This window comes from Oreochromis niloticus, unplaced genomic scaffold (genome assembly GCF_001858045.2).
Source record: "Oreochromis niloticus isolate F11D_XX unplaced genomic scaffold, O_niloticus_UMD_NMBU tig00002839_pilon, whole genome shotgun sequence".
Lineage (NCBI taxonomy): Eukaryota > Metazoa > Chordata > Actinopteri > Cichliformes > Cichlidae > Oreochromis > Oreochromis niloticus.
The window spans coordinates 61477-72500 of record NW_020327727.1 but is presented as its reverse complement, the minus strand read 5'-3'; the positions used below and the strand labels follow the sequence as shown (position 1 = coordinate 72500).

Genomic DNA, 11024 nt, shown 5'->3' with positions numbered 1-11024 from the left:
CTAACTCTAAATCTATTTGGAGTATCGATATCATTCTTTCACCGTAAGAGACAGCAGGCTTTGGTGAACAGTCATGGAAATTTTCAGGTCTCTGTGGAAAACCATCAAAAAGATATGACGAGAGAAAAAAGTGCCTCATTTCCAAAGTTTGAAATCTGAAGAAATCTGAGCGAGGGACAAATTTCCTACCCTCAAACAAACCCAATTCATGGCCAAATGGTAATAGGTGAGAAAGAAATTCTTGAATTGTGAGCGTCAGGAGTGTCTGAAGATACATTGGCACAAGCCTCATGTCTTAACTTCGCTTCGTTCGGGAGATATGACGATTCGAAAATGCCTCTCATTACAGAAATCAAGCGGTGATTTTAAACGAACTCTCCATTGACTTTCTATGGGGATTTTTGAGACTTTGTGTTGGTCTGAGGAGATTTGCCAAAATTCTATAAATCTCACAACAATGATAGTGACATTTTCTGAAAGCCAGCAAAAATACCTACGTTTTGATGTATAATTTGTGGAAGTTGAGTGAAAATTGAGCAAGTAGCAAGAAGTTGTTCGGACATGAAGAGAAGACTGCGAAACCTACAGTGGCACACTGAAAGCCAAGTGCATAGCAACCATAACAACGCATGTATTTTGTGAAAAATCACAATTTTGCAACTCAAAACTTTAAGAGGGATAAAAATAAAACGGTAACAGATATGAAAAAGCTGAATCATTCATGAATAGCCCAATAATTTGTGAACATTTTAAAGTTTGAATGGTTGTTCTACGTGAAAGCAGGAAAAAGTAGTTAAGTTTCAAAAACAAGCAAGTTTTAGCAGAATTGCGGAAGTTTCCCATTCATTTCAATGGGACAAATTAAAGGAAAAAAGCTTAATATTTTAAAAAGTATAATAGCATAAAATACCAAAAGTCATAGCCATCATTAGCAGAAATAGCAGAATAGTTTAAAATTTGAACGGTGAAAATCGGCTGAAAATTGTGAAAGTAGTTAAGTGCCAAAAAAAGTGAAAAAGTGGCAACTAGAATAATAATAATAAAGTATAAAGAATAAAGAGAAACAGGAACTCAATAGTGTGGATGCCTAAAGCATCCACACAATAATAAATCCGACGAATAGTAATATGTGTGCCTCTTGGCATAGGCACACATAATAATAATAATAATAATAAATCCGAGGAATAGTAATATGTGTGCCTCTTGGCATAGGCACACATAATAAATCCGAGGAATAGTAATATGTGTGCCTCTTGGCATAGGCACACATAATAATAAATAATAAATAACAGCTTCAGCTGATGCAGCTTGACTCAATCCTAAATGTTCAGCACACACAGAGACACAGAGGTACCGTTTAAAGTTTAGTGTTAACCTGAGTCACTGATCATTTGCAGTATTACAGAGTCTGGCAGTCTTTGCATGATGTCCACATCACTGTAAGCTTCTAGCTGACTCTCAGGTGTGACAAGTGTGCCAGCAGGAAAGAGTAATAATAACCTGCATCCTGAGGTTTGTCATGCGGGATTAAAGGAGCCAGGCTTTGTTCACACAGCTAGGATTGTATTTTACACTGACCCTGGGTCAGTATAAGTATCATACAGTTTAAACGAAGCACTGAAACTTGCACATATTTATTACAGATGCACTGAAGCTAATCGAGATATTTGCTGTCAATCTGTGCCTGCGATTAAACACTTTACTGGAAACTTTATTAACTACTAACTTCATCAGTCATGACAGAAGCTAATATTTCTGTCCTAACATCATTTAAACAGTAACAGCTTTACTACAATATAAGCTAACGTTTACACCGTAACTTTAAGCTAGCACCATAAAGACGGTAAAACATGTAATAATATCTACAAATGCATCTTAAAGCTGTTAAGATGCTTTATTAGCACTTGGTGTATTACTAACATAACCACATAAACATTATTGACACTCGCTGACTTTTAATAGTCATTCTATAAATGCTGTCCATTTAAATGGCCTTACCTGTAAACACTGCTGTATCCACCGGATTCCAGCCAGAGTGGATTCTGGAGTCTTCCACGCTCCTGTTAGTGATCCTCCATCTGGATGGATGATAACAACCTTCTGAACAATCTAGCAGGAGATGGCCAATATCTATGGGACTGATTTGTGCTAATAACGCCCATTGTATGGACTGCCCAGATAGCAAGGAAACATTGAAACAATGTTGAGTCAATATCAGGCGACGTCATTGAAGCAGCGTTGAAGTGTGACGTTGACCCAACGTCACTCTTGCACCCTTTTTTAACGTTGAAACGTCAGGTTTTGATGTTGAATCAATGTTGAAACCTGACATTGATTCGACGTTATATTTTCTAATGCTGTTGACATTGAAACAATGTCAGATTCTGATATTGAAACACTGTTGAGCTATGGTGTTGATTTTCCACCTCTTTCGCACAGTTTTTTATTAAAACAACAGTTAAATCATGACTGGAAATCTACCTTTCTTTATAGTTATTTTAACCAATACTAAACTACTGCATGTTTCCATCAATACTTAAACCACCTAAACACATAATTGCACTTATTCCTCAAACTGGACACCCTTTATAAAAATCAAATGTCTCACAATGTAACATGTCAATATTAATATCCTAAAATAAGAAAGCATTGCATGTGATGTAACAGAGAAAAACAAAAAACTAAACAAAAAAAGGTCAATAGACATGTTTTCGTTTGCTAAATACTTTATTAAAACACAGTTTTCTACATTTCTACATTATTTACATTTATATTTTAACATAACTTTGTAGTTTTTACTCCGGGATGGGGACGGATGATGTGCGTCCTGCGCCACCCAAACGATCTGGGGCGTATCGGAGCCATTTCTGCACTGCCTGTGCAAAGACAAACTCTGACATAGAGTTTGCCCCTAACTGCTGCGTCAGGCCATCTAGGACAAAAACACACACACACAAACAAAAAAAGTGAATTAGAGCACATGAATAAGCACTTGTTATCTGTCTTCAGCAGGGAGAAAGTATGTAAACTCCTAGGCTGATAAACATGAAAGTCACCAGGCGTAAATCTGCAAACTGCCGCATTTGATTCCCAAAGAGCTATGAGTGGAAAAAATGATAAGTCTTAGCATGGTGTGCCGTGCATCCTTTAAAACAAAATAAACATGGGGTCCTTGGGCTGTACAAACTACAACCCGAGGACTAAACAAGCCAAAGACTCCATCTCCAGATTAACCAGACATGAAAGTCTTGTTATTAAAAAAGACAAAGTAATATAGCAAAAACTGGACACATGTGAAACACACCCAGCAGATCAATCGATCCCTTTATTGTTCACTTTAGGCTCATAAAACTACAATAAACGGTAAAACTTACCAAATATGCATCTGCACAGCGCAGTATCTTTAAATGCCCTTTTTTGCTTCGTCTGGTCCTTTGTTTTTTTCCCTGCCCAGTTTAGTACTGAGGCCAGCTCGTTTGTGATGGCATAAGCCATTACACGGCGGACTCGCACCTCCAGTGTGGTCCCTCCAATCAACGCAAAGCGTCTCACCAATAGACACATTTTAAGAGATGGAATTAGCGTGTCTCATGTCTTAAATGTGTATGCAAGTGCTTGTGTGTTTAATCAACATGCCGTCGTTATGCATTTAAATCACATCTGACAGCTATTACACTTTATAGTTACAAAGTGTACATAAGCTTAATATACTTACCATTGCCTTATTTGCCTTTTGCGATTGAAGAGCTGCCTCTGCATTGTTTAGCTCCTCAATGTTGTGCAAGGGCAAATCCAAAGGGAGTACCCCAGCATCTACCGATTCATTGGAGCCGGTATTGCGGATGGCTCTGACCTCCTCACGGAGTTCGTTAACTGCTCTGGTCCGGTCTGACAGCATCGTTAACATCTTTTGTGAGGTCGCATCTGTTTCAAAGAACAATTCTAGAAAGATTAATGGCTTAAGCAGTGAGAGTTGAAAAACTAAAATATCCATAAGTGATGGTGTAACATTCTGCATTCAAGTATAAGTTGTTTTAACTGCTAAAAGTGTTTGCTAGTTTTTGCCTGTCACATATATATGATATTTGTATATGTAGCTTGCCATCACCAGTGCGTGAATGTGTGTGTGAATGGGTGGATGACTGAATGTGTAAAGCGCTTTGGGGTCCTTAGGGACTAGTTAAAGCACTGTACAAATATAGGCCATTTACCATTTATACCATGTAAAATCTGAAATTCCAAGATGTTCGATAGTGGCCTCACAGAGTCTCTGGAATCTACAGAAAAACAAATCACAACAAGATGACATTCAGGAGTATAAACTGGTGTTTTGAAGATAAGTGCACAATGACATTGTGATTCAGCTTTAAAACAATTTTAAAAGCATACCATCTATAGGGAAGGCCTCGACATCAGACTCTGCATGCTGGGGAGATTGCAAAGCTGTGTCGTTTGGAGTGTTCTGCCGGAGTGGCGAAAGGTGCCGGAAGCTGGGAGGGGCATTATGATGCCTGCTGTCAGTGGGCTGGGGGGAAGACTGCGGAGTGGTGAGGGCTGTTTAGAAAAAGATAAATTTTTTTAAAGTATTTAAGAATACAGACAACTTGTCCAAAAAGTTTCCGTGTGTCACACACAGATATGTACACAGACACTAGACATTATTTTATTACCTGGTATTTTCACTCGAGGTGCCTGGGGAAACCGTTTTTTTGTGGGCTGCTCATCCTCTGAGTCACTATATGTGTACAGGGGATTTGGTCTAAAGAAATAAGTAGAAAAAGTTCATAAGTAATTACAAATGTGCTTTTGGCATATTTTTTCCTACAGTTACAGTTTGATTTATAATAACACACACACAGGAAACGGAGATGTGCAAGAAGGTGCAGTATACAATGAATTTTTGAAGTGCACAAGTGTACATGGCTTTGCGTTTTTAAAAAGTTTACAAACGTACACTTTTTGGACTATATTATGTGGTTATATTGCAGTATTCAAGCATCACAGATATGTACAAAAGACAGGATTATAAATTCTTAACAATCAAAGAAATGTTTGTGAATAAAGTTTTACTTGTGCTTTCTTTTATGACTGGTCTGAGTTTCAGCTTCGGACTGAAGGTCAGACGTATCACAGTGTTCACTTAGATATTTCTGAAGACTGCGTTCGGCTTCTTGAAATGTGTCTGGAAGTACAAACACAATGTATGGCCAGACAAAAGTGTATATCAGATTAAACAAATATATTGCTATTTTATTAATATTGCTATATTTGGAAATAGCCAAATAAGCGAAACGTTTAACACTAGGAATGTTTTTAAGGACGTGAGTTTCTTACGTATTGATGGGTGGATGGTAGTAACCAAATCAAATCTGAAAAAAAGAGGAAAAATAAGGAACAATGTCAATAAAGAGGGAAAACTAGATACAAAGACGGCTCATAGAAGATGAACTGAGTCCTATGTGTGAAGGGACAGTTACTGTGTGTGTATATGTAAGCATTTAAACACTGAATATACTAAAAGTAGGAATTCATGGCACTGAAACAAAAACGTGGCGCACAGTGTGACGTCAAAATTGGCGCAGACCTTTGACGCTGCGTTTTCTCCGTTTCTCTCGTCCACACATAAATGCAAAAATGGAGTTTTCGAAAATATCCACCCTGGCAGGCGTTTTTAGAAATCTCCATTTTCAGTGACCAAAAACGCTGTTTACGTGTGGACGAAAGGTGCAAACGCAATTGGTAGGTGAGCGTGCAACGTAAAGTTTGAATTGAAGCGGGTGGTCTCCAATCATTAAAAGTAACAAAGTCCTTGAACACATTTATACAGTTACCATTACGTTTATCAATCATATATCACAGATTTAGAATTTTTTGTAGTACTAAGCAACTACAGAGCGAAAGTCTGGGTCAAGTGCCGAGGCGACGGCAAGAACAAAGGAAACCTCGAAGCGTTAAAGCTAGCTTTGTAAGGGAATATAACGAAGAAATTATGAAACGAAAATGTTTTCTTTGTTGATATACTTTGTTCGCAGTGCAATTTATTTGTTGCCGGATTGTAAGAAGTAGACACAATTTCGGGCTCCCACATTTTGTGGGAGCAACGTAAATAACAGTAAAAAACTCGTTAATGTACAACATTAACGAGCTTTTTTTACTGTTATTCAAATGCAAACATGGAAATAACGAGTAGGAAAAAAATCATTCTTACCTTATACTAATCGTGGTGCAGGCCAGTGCAGTGCATGAACAGATGCCTTCTCCGGTCAATTCCGCTGAGAGTAAATCAAATGTCCCGCTCTACTTGCCACATTCGTAGACGGGATAAGGGGTTTAAAGGAAAAGAAAAAACCCCCGGGCGCTCCTTCCTCCGCCGGGGCAGGGGAGAGGAGACATTGAACCCCCCGTGCTCCCTCCGCAGGAGGGAGGAGAGTTGGGTACCCGGAGGCGCGCGGGCAGCGGTCAGGGCGAAACCGCCAGCCCGCGCTTTCGGTTGAGGTTCTCGTGGCGGGCCGGGACCGGTAGTTGCCGGACGGGACCCCGGCGCCCGTCTCCAACGAGCCGCAGTCCCGACTCTCCTCCGTCGGCCCTCGGAGGAGCCGGTCGGGGCAGCGGGCTCGCTTTGGCGTAGAGGCGGGGCGGGGCCGTCGAGTCGTCCGGCCGGTGACCAGGCCCAGACTAAGGCTCGAGCTCCGGTGGGGGACGCGCGAGCCGACAACCTCGGGAGACCCGCACCGGCGACGGTGGCGGGAGACCCTCGGCGGCAAAGAGGGAGAACACCGGGTGCGCCGCAGGCGGGCCCGCTCGGTGTAGCCAGTAATGATCCTTCCGCAGGTTCACCTACGGAAACCTTGTTACGACTTTTACTTCCTCTAGATAGTCAAGTTTGATCGTCTTCTCGGCGCTCCACCAGGGCCGTGACCGACCCCGGCGGGGCCAATCCGAGGACCTCACTAAACCATCCAATCGGTAGTAGCGACGGGCGGTGTGTACAAAGGGCAGGGACTTAATCAACGCGAGCTTATGACCCGCGCTTACTGGGAATTCCTCGTTCATGGGAAATAATTGCAATCCCCAATCCCTATCACGAGTGGGGTTCAACGGGTTACCCACGCCTCTCGGCGAAGGGTAGACACACGCTGATCCACTCAGTGTGGCGCGCGTGCAGCCCCGGACATCTAAGGGCATCACAGACCTGTTATTGCTCAATCTCGTGTTGCTGAACGCCACTTGTCCCTCTAAGAAGTTGGACTCGGACCGCACGGGGTCGAGTAACTAGTTAGCATGTCGGAGTCTCGTTCGTTATCGGAATTAACCAGACAAATCGCTCCACCAACTAAGAACGGCCATGCACCACCACCCACAGAATCGAGAAAGAGCTATCAATCTGTCAATCCTTTCCGTGTCCGGGCCGGGTGAGGTTTCCCGTGTTGAGTCAAATTAAGCCGCAGGCTCCACTCCTGGTGGTGCCCTTCCGTCAATTCCTTTAATAAACTTGGCCGTCTGCTCCTTGCTATGTAAAATATAACAGTACACTGGCATCTCACACTTCTGTTTAATCAGTTTTCTGTTTGACGTTTAGTCAGCTGTATAAAAACCAAGGAGGAACCCACTCGGAGGATTAATAAAGTTTTATTTTATCTAATGTAATCTAATAACTTTAATCTCAGCCAAACCGATTTACTCACGAACAAACAAAACACTGAAAAAGCCCAACAATAACATTTTCAGGTTGTCTCAGGTACTTATATACTACGTTTAACCCGAGTAGCGAAAGTCCGCGGTGATCTGAAAATGATGTGCCGGGAGTTGTGCCGTTCTCGGCGGCTTCAGTGACCCTCGAGCTCTCGGCTAGCTATCGAGCTGGTGGGTAACAGACGTCTCCGAAAACGTCGAAGCACTTTTCCAAATATGCGATATCTTGATAAACCGAGCAGATATTTGATGTTTACACAGCTACTTTCAAGCCTGAAAATATGTTAAAAGTTTATTTTGTGACCCAGAAAAATTAATAAGAGTAATTTTAAAACGTAGTACCGGCCGCCATTACCGGAAACTAGAGTTTGGCTGGGCCGCGCTATGAATTCTGGGATATGGTGGGCAAAGAAGGATACATCAGACCCATCCTCAAATTCGGAGAAAATGAGGACCCATTTGTCGGCTGCATTCGGAGCAGCCTATGAATTTGGACAGCCTTCGGCGCGTCGCTGTGACGTAATCGGTCTACAAATGCGGCCTCAGGAGGATGCAGCCCATGAATTTGGACACGACCAATGAATACCTGGGGGGGATGTACCAATGTGAGAGGGGTGCTGCGGAATAGTCCAAGTGATCGCTGCTTTAATTTCCCGGTCAACTATACATAAATTGCACGTAGACACGATTTTTTAAAGCTGGTGAACTAGACCAAGTCATTGATAACAAATGAACAATAAATCTACTTTCTCTGGTACTTTATACCCGATCAGTTGCAATGCAATTTAATGCTCAACTACAAATCGATGGTTTTTGATGGTGACCGGAGCCGAATGATCGTCAACTATAAATAGACGTTTTCTCGACGTTGTTGTTGTCACCTGGTCGACTACAAATAGATCAAATATCAATGACAAAAAAACAACGGTAAATCAACATTGTTACAACGTCCCTATAGTAAGACCGTCGGTTTACCACAGTATTTCAATGTTGTTACAACATTGGCATTTCAACCCCGACCATATACGACGGTTCGGATGAAAAATCAACATAGATTCAATGTCGTCTTGCTAGCTGGGTGATAACAGCCGAAGCGGGTGAATAAAGTCACCCAGTCGCTAGCTGTGCCATTACCCAGCATACACCACTCCCTCCATAAATGCAATAAACGATACAAAAGTAATAGCCTATAATTAATTTATCTGCTGTATCTGCTGTTTCTCAGGTAGTTGTTTACATTATATAATTTATTGTGTTCTGTATACGTCACTACAATGTGATTTTGGAAATGTATAAATATACAGACAACAGGCTTTCCGCTGCAATCTCTTGTCGTCAATAAGCAACGTTTAGGGAGCTCTATAGTATTCAATGAGAGGACCCTGCACGTCAATTCTCGACGCGAGGGGGGTACCCTGCGCGTCGATAAGTGAAGCAGAGGGAGCCTGACCATGCGTCACACGTTTGACAAGTTGGGAGTGAGAATGTGTTGAATTGGTATACTATCCTTTATTACGGTATGTCACTGTAAGCCCGCTGCAAGGTGATAAACTGCAATATATTTACCAGTAACTTACCGTTATCACGCATCATCAGTACCAAAAATATTCATCTCTGCTAGAGGATACCGTGTTCCTACAGGCGGTCATTTACTGTTTAAGAGGTCGTAATTTACCGTAATTTCAGGAAACAGTAACATACTGTAAGAGACTGGAGGGTTCCCAAAAAATTGTATTGTATAACAAAAAATTATCATTTATTTATATATATGTATTTTTATATAAAAACATATATATAGATTGATCGAGACAGATAGGTAGATAGATAGATAGATAGATATATACACACACACACACACACACAAAATAATTCATGTGCTTCACTTTTTTTCTGTTCTGATTTTCCTCTGCAGAAATACACATTTCCAAAATCAAAAACTGAAAAGAACTGAAAACATATTTTCATTGAGGAAGCACTTGTTTTTACTAAACCATGTAATCCATGTATTTTCTCAGATGGTTGTACAAACAATAACGATATTATGTCATATCCATATCATGGCAGACAACATATGCTCAAGTGTTGGGTCTTCTTAGTTATATTTTGTAGGGTCTTAAACCTACAATGTGAAGTTTGCATACAAATAAACTAAATTGTAATTAATATAATATCAAGCCCCACACTTCTGCCTTTATATACACTTTGTCCAAAATACTGGCTCACACCACCAAATCAATGCACAAAGCAGGGTCCACAAGGACATGGATGAGCGTGTGTGGTGTGAAAGAACTTGACTGACCTGCACTGAACCCTGACCTTGCTTTGTGGACTGAGTTCATTGATTTGTAGGGTGAGCCAATACATGTGACAATTAAAGTGTAAGTAGCTGAAATAATTTTTAACAAACGGGTAAAAGAAGGAAAAAAAATCTAAACTGTTGCACTCAAAAAACCTATTGGACAGAGACAGCTTCTTGCAAGATGACGAGAGAGCTTGTCTTCATTGTTGTTCGACTCGTGTAAATGTACAGAAAGCATGGACCATGGATCGTCTGTGGAGACACAGGTAACAACACATTGGTCACTTAAATTATATAAGAAATTCACTATAAATGGCAACAACAGTTACCTAATTTGAAGTTTTCCACTCAAATTCAGTAAGCCGCTGGAGGAAAGTTGTGACATGAGGGTTAATGTGAACAACCTTTCGCTTCACAGTGGTCCCAGTCTTTCTGCTTGTCCCAACCTTGGAGGTACATTTTGTTCCCTCTTCAGGGTTTATCCTTACAAAAAACCTTATAACATGCCATAATAAATAGTAACATACAGTAACATTGAGTTGTGATGTGAAATAATGAGTTGCTTAGGGATAATTTATTCATCATCTATCACTATTAGCTAACTGTTCAAACATACCTCTGAATTAGTTCCAATGTTGCACACGCTGACTCCTGGTATTCCAGGTTCAATACATAGAATGAGCCAAAGAAGACTGACATCGCATCAGCAAAGGTGTTCTCTTTATCAAGCTCAACAATTACACGCCCCTCTGCACTCACCATCCAGGAGGTGGCAGTCATTAAATTTTGTCCTTAAATGCATAGGGGCAACACTGTCATTATGCAACATAAAATAATTTCAATACTTCACTTCTTCACACTGTCTAGATTGTCTTGCACTCCGATTCTCAAATATCTTCTGCAATGGAGAACTCATAAGGTTCTTCCACCGTTTCCCCGCGCATGACACAAGTCACTGTAAGCTGATCTTCTTCTAATGGCACAATTTCTATCCTGCAGGAACCAAAAATGAGCATAATTCTATGTAACTGGA

General features: G+C 40.9%; 2 long non-coding RNA genes across 2 annotated transcripts; both read right to left on the bottom strand.

Moving 5' to 3' along the window:
• Nucleotides 1-4250: 4250 nt before the first annotated feature.
• Nucleotides 4251-4918, bottom strand: LOC109200699 (uncharacterized). Its single transcript, XR_002060848.2, has 3 exons — nucleotides 4671-4918; nucleotides 4390-4554; nucleotides 4251-4277 (listed from the first exon to the last, which is right to left on the bottom strand). It is a non-coding gene; the product is annotated as an uncharacterized LOC109200699 (long non-coding RNA).
• Nucleotides 4919-10395: 5477 nt separating this feature from the next.
• On the bottom strand, nucleotides 10396-10666 carry LOC112845071 (uncharacterized). Its single transcript, XR_003217873.1, has 2 exons — nucleotides 10608-10666; nucleotides 10396-10486 (listed from the first exon to the last, which is right to left on the bottom strand). It is a non-coding gene; the product is annotated as an uncharacterized LOC112845071 (long non-coding RNA).
• Between the last annotated feature and the right edge of the window lie 358 nt (nucleotides 10667-11024).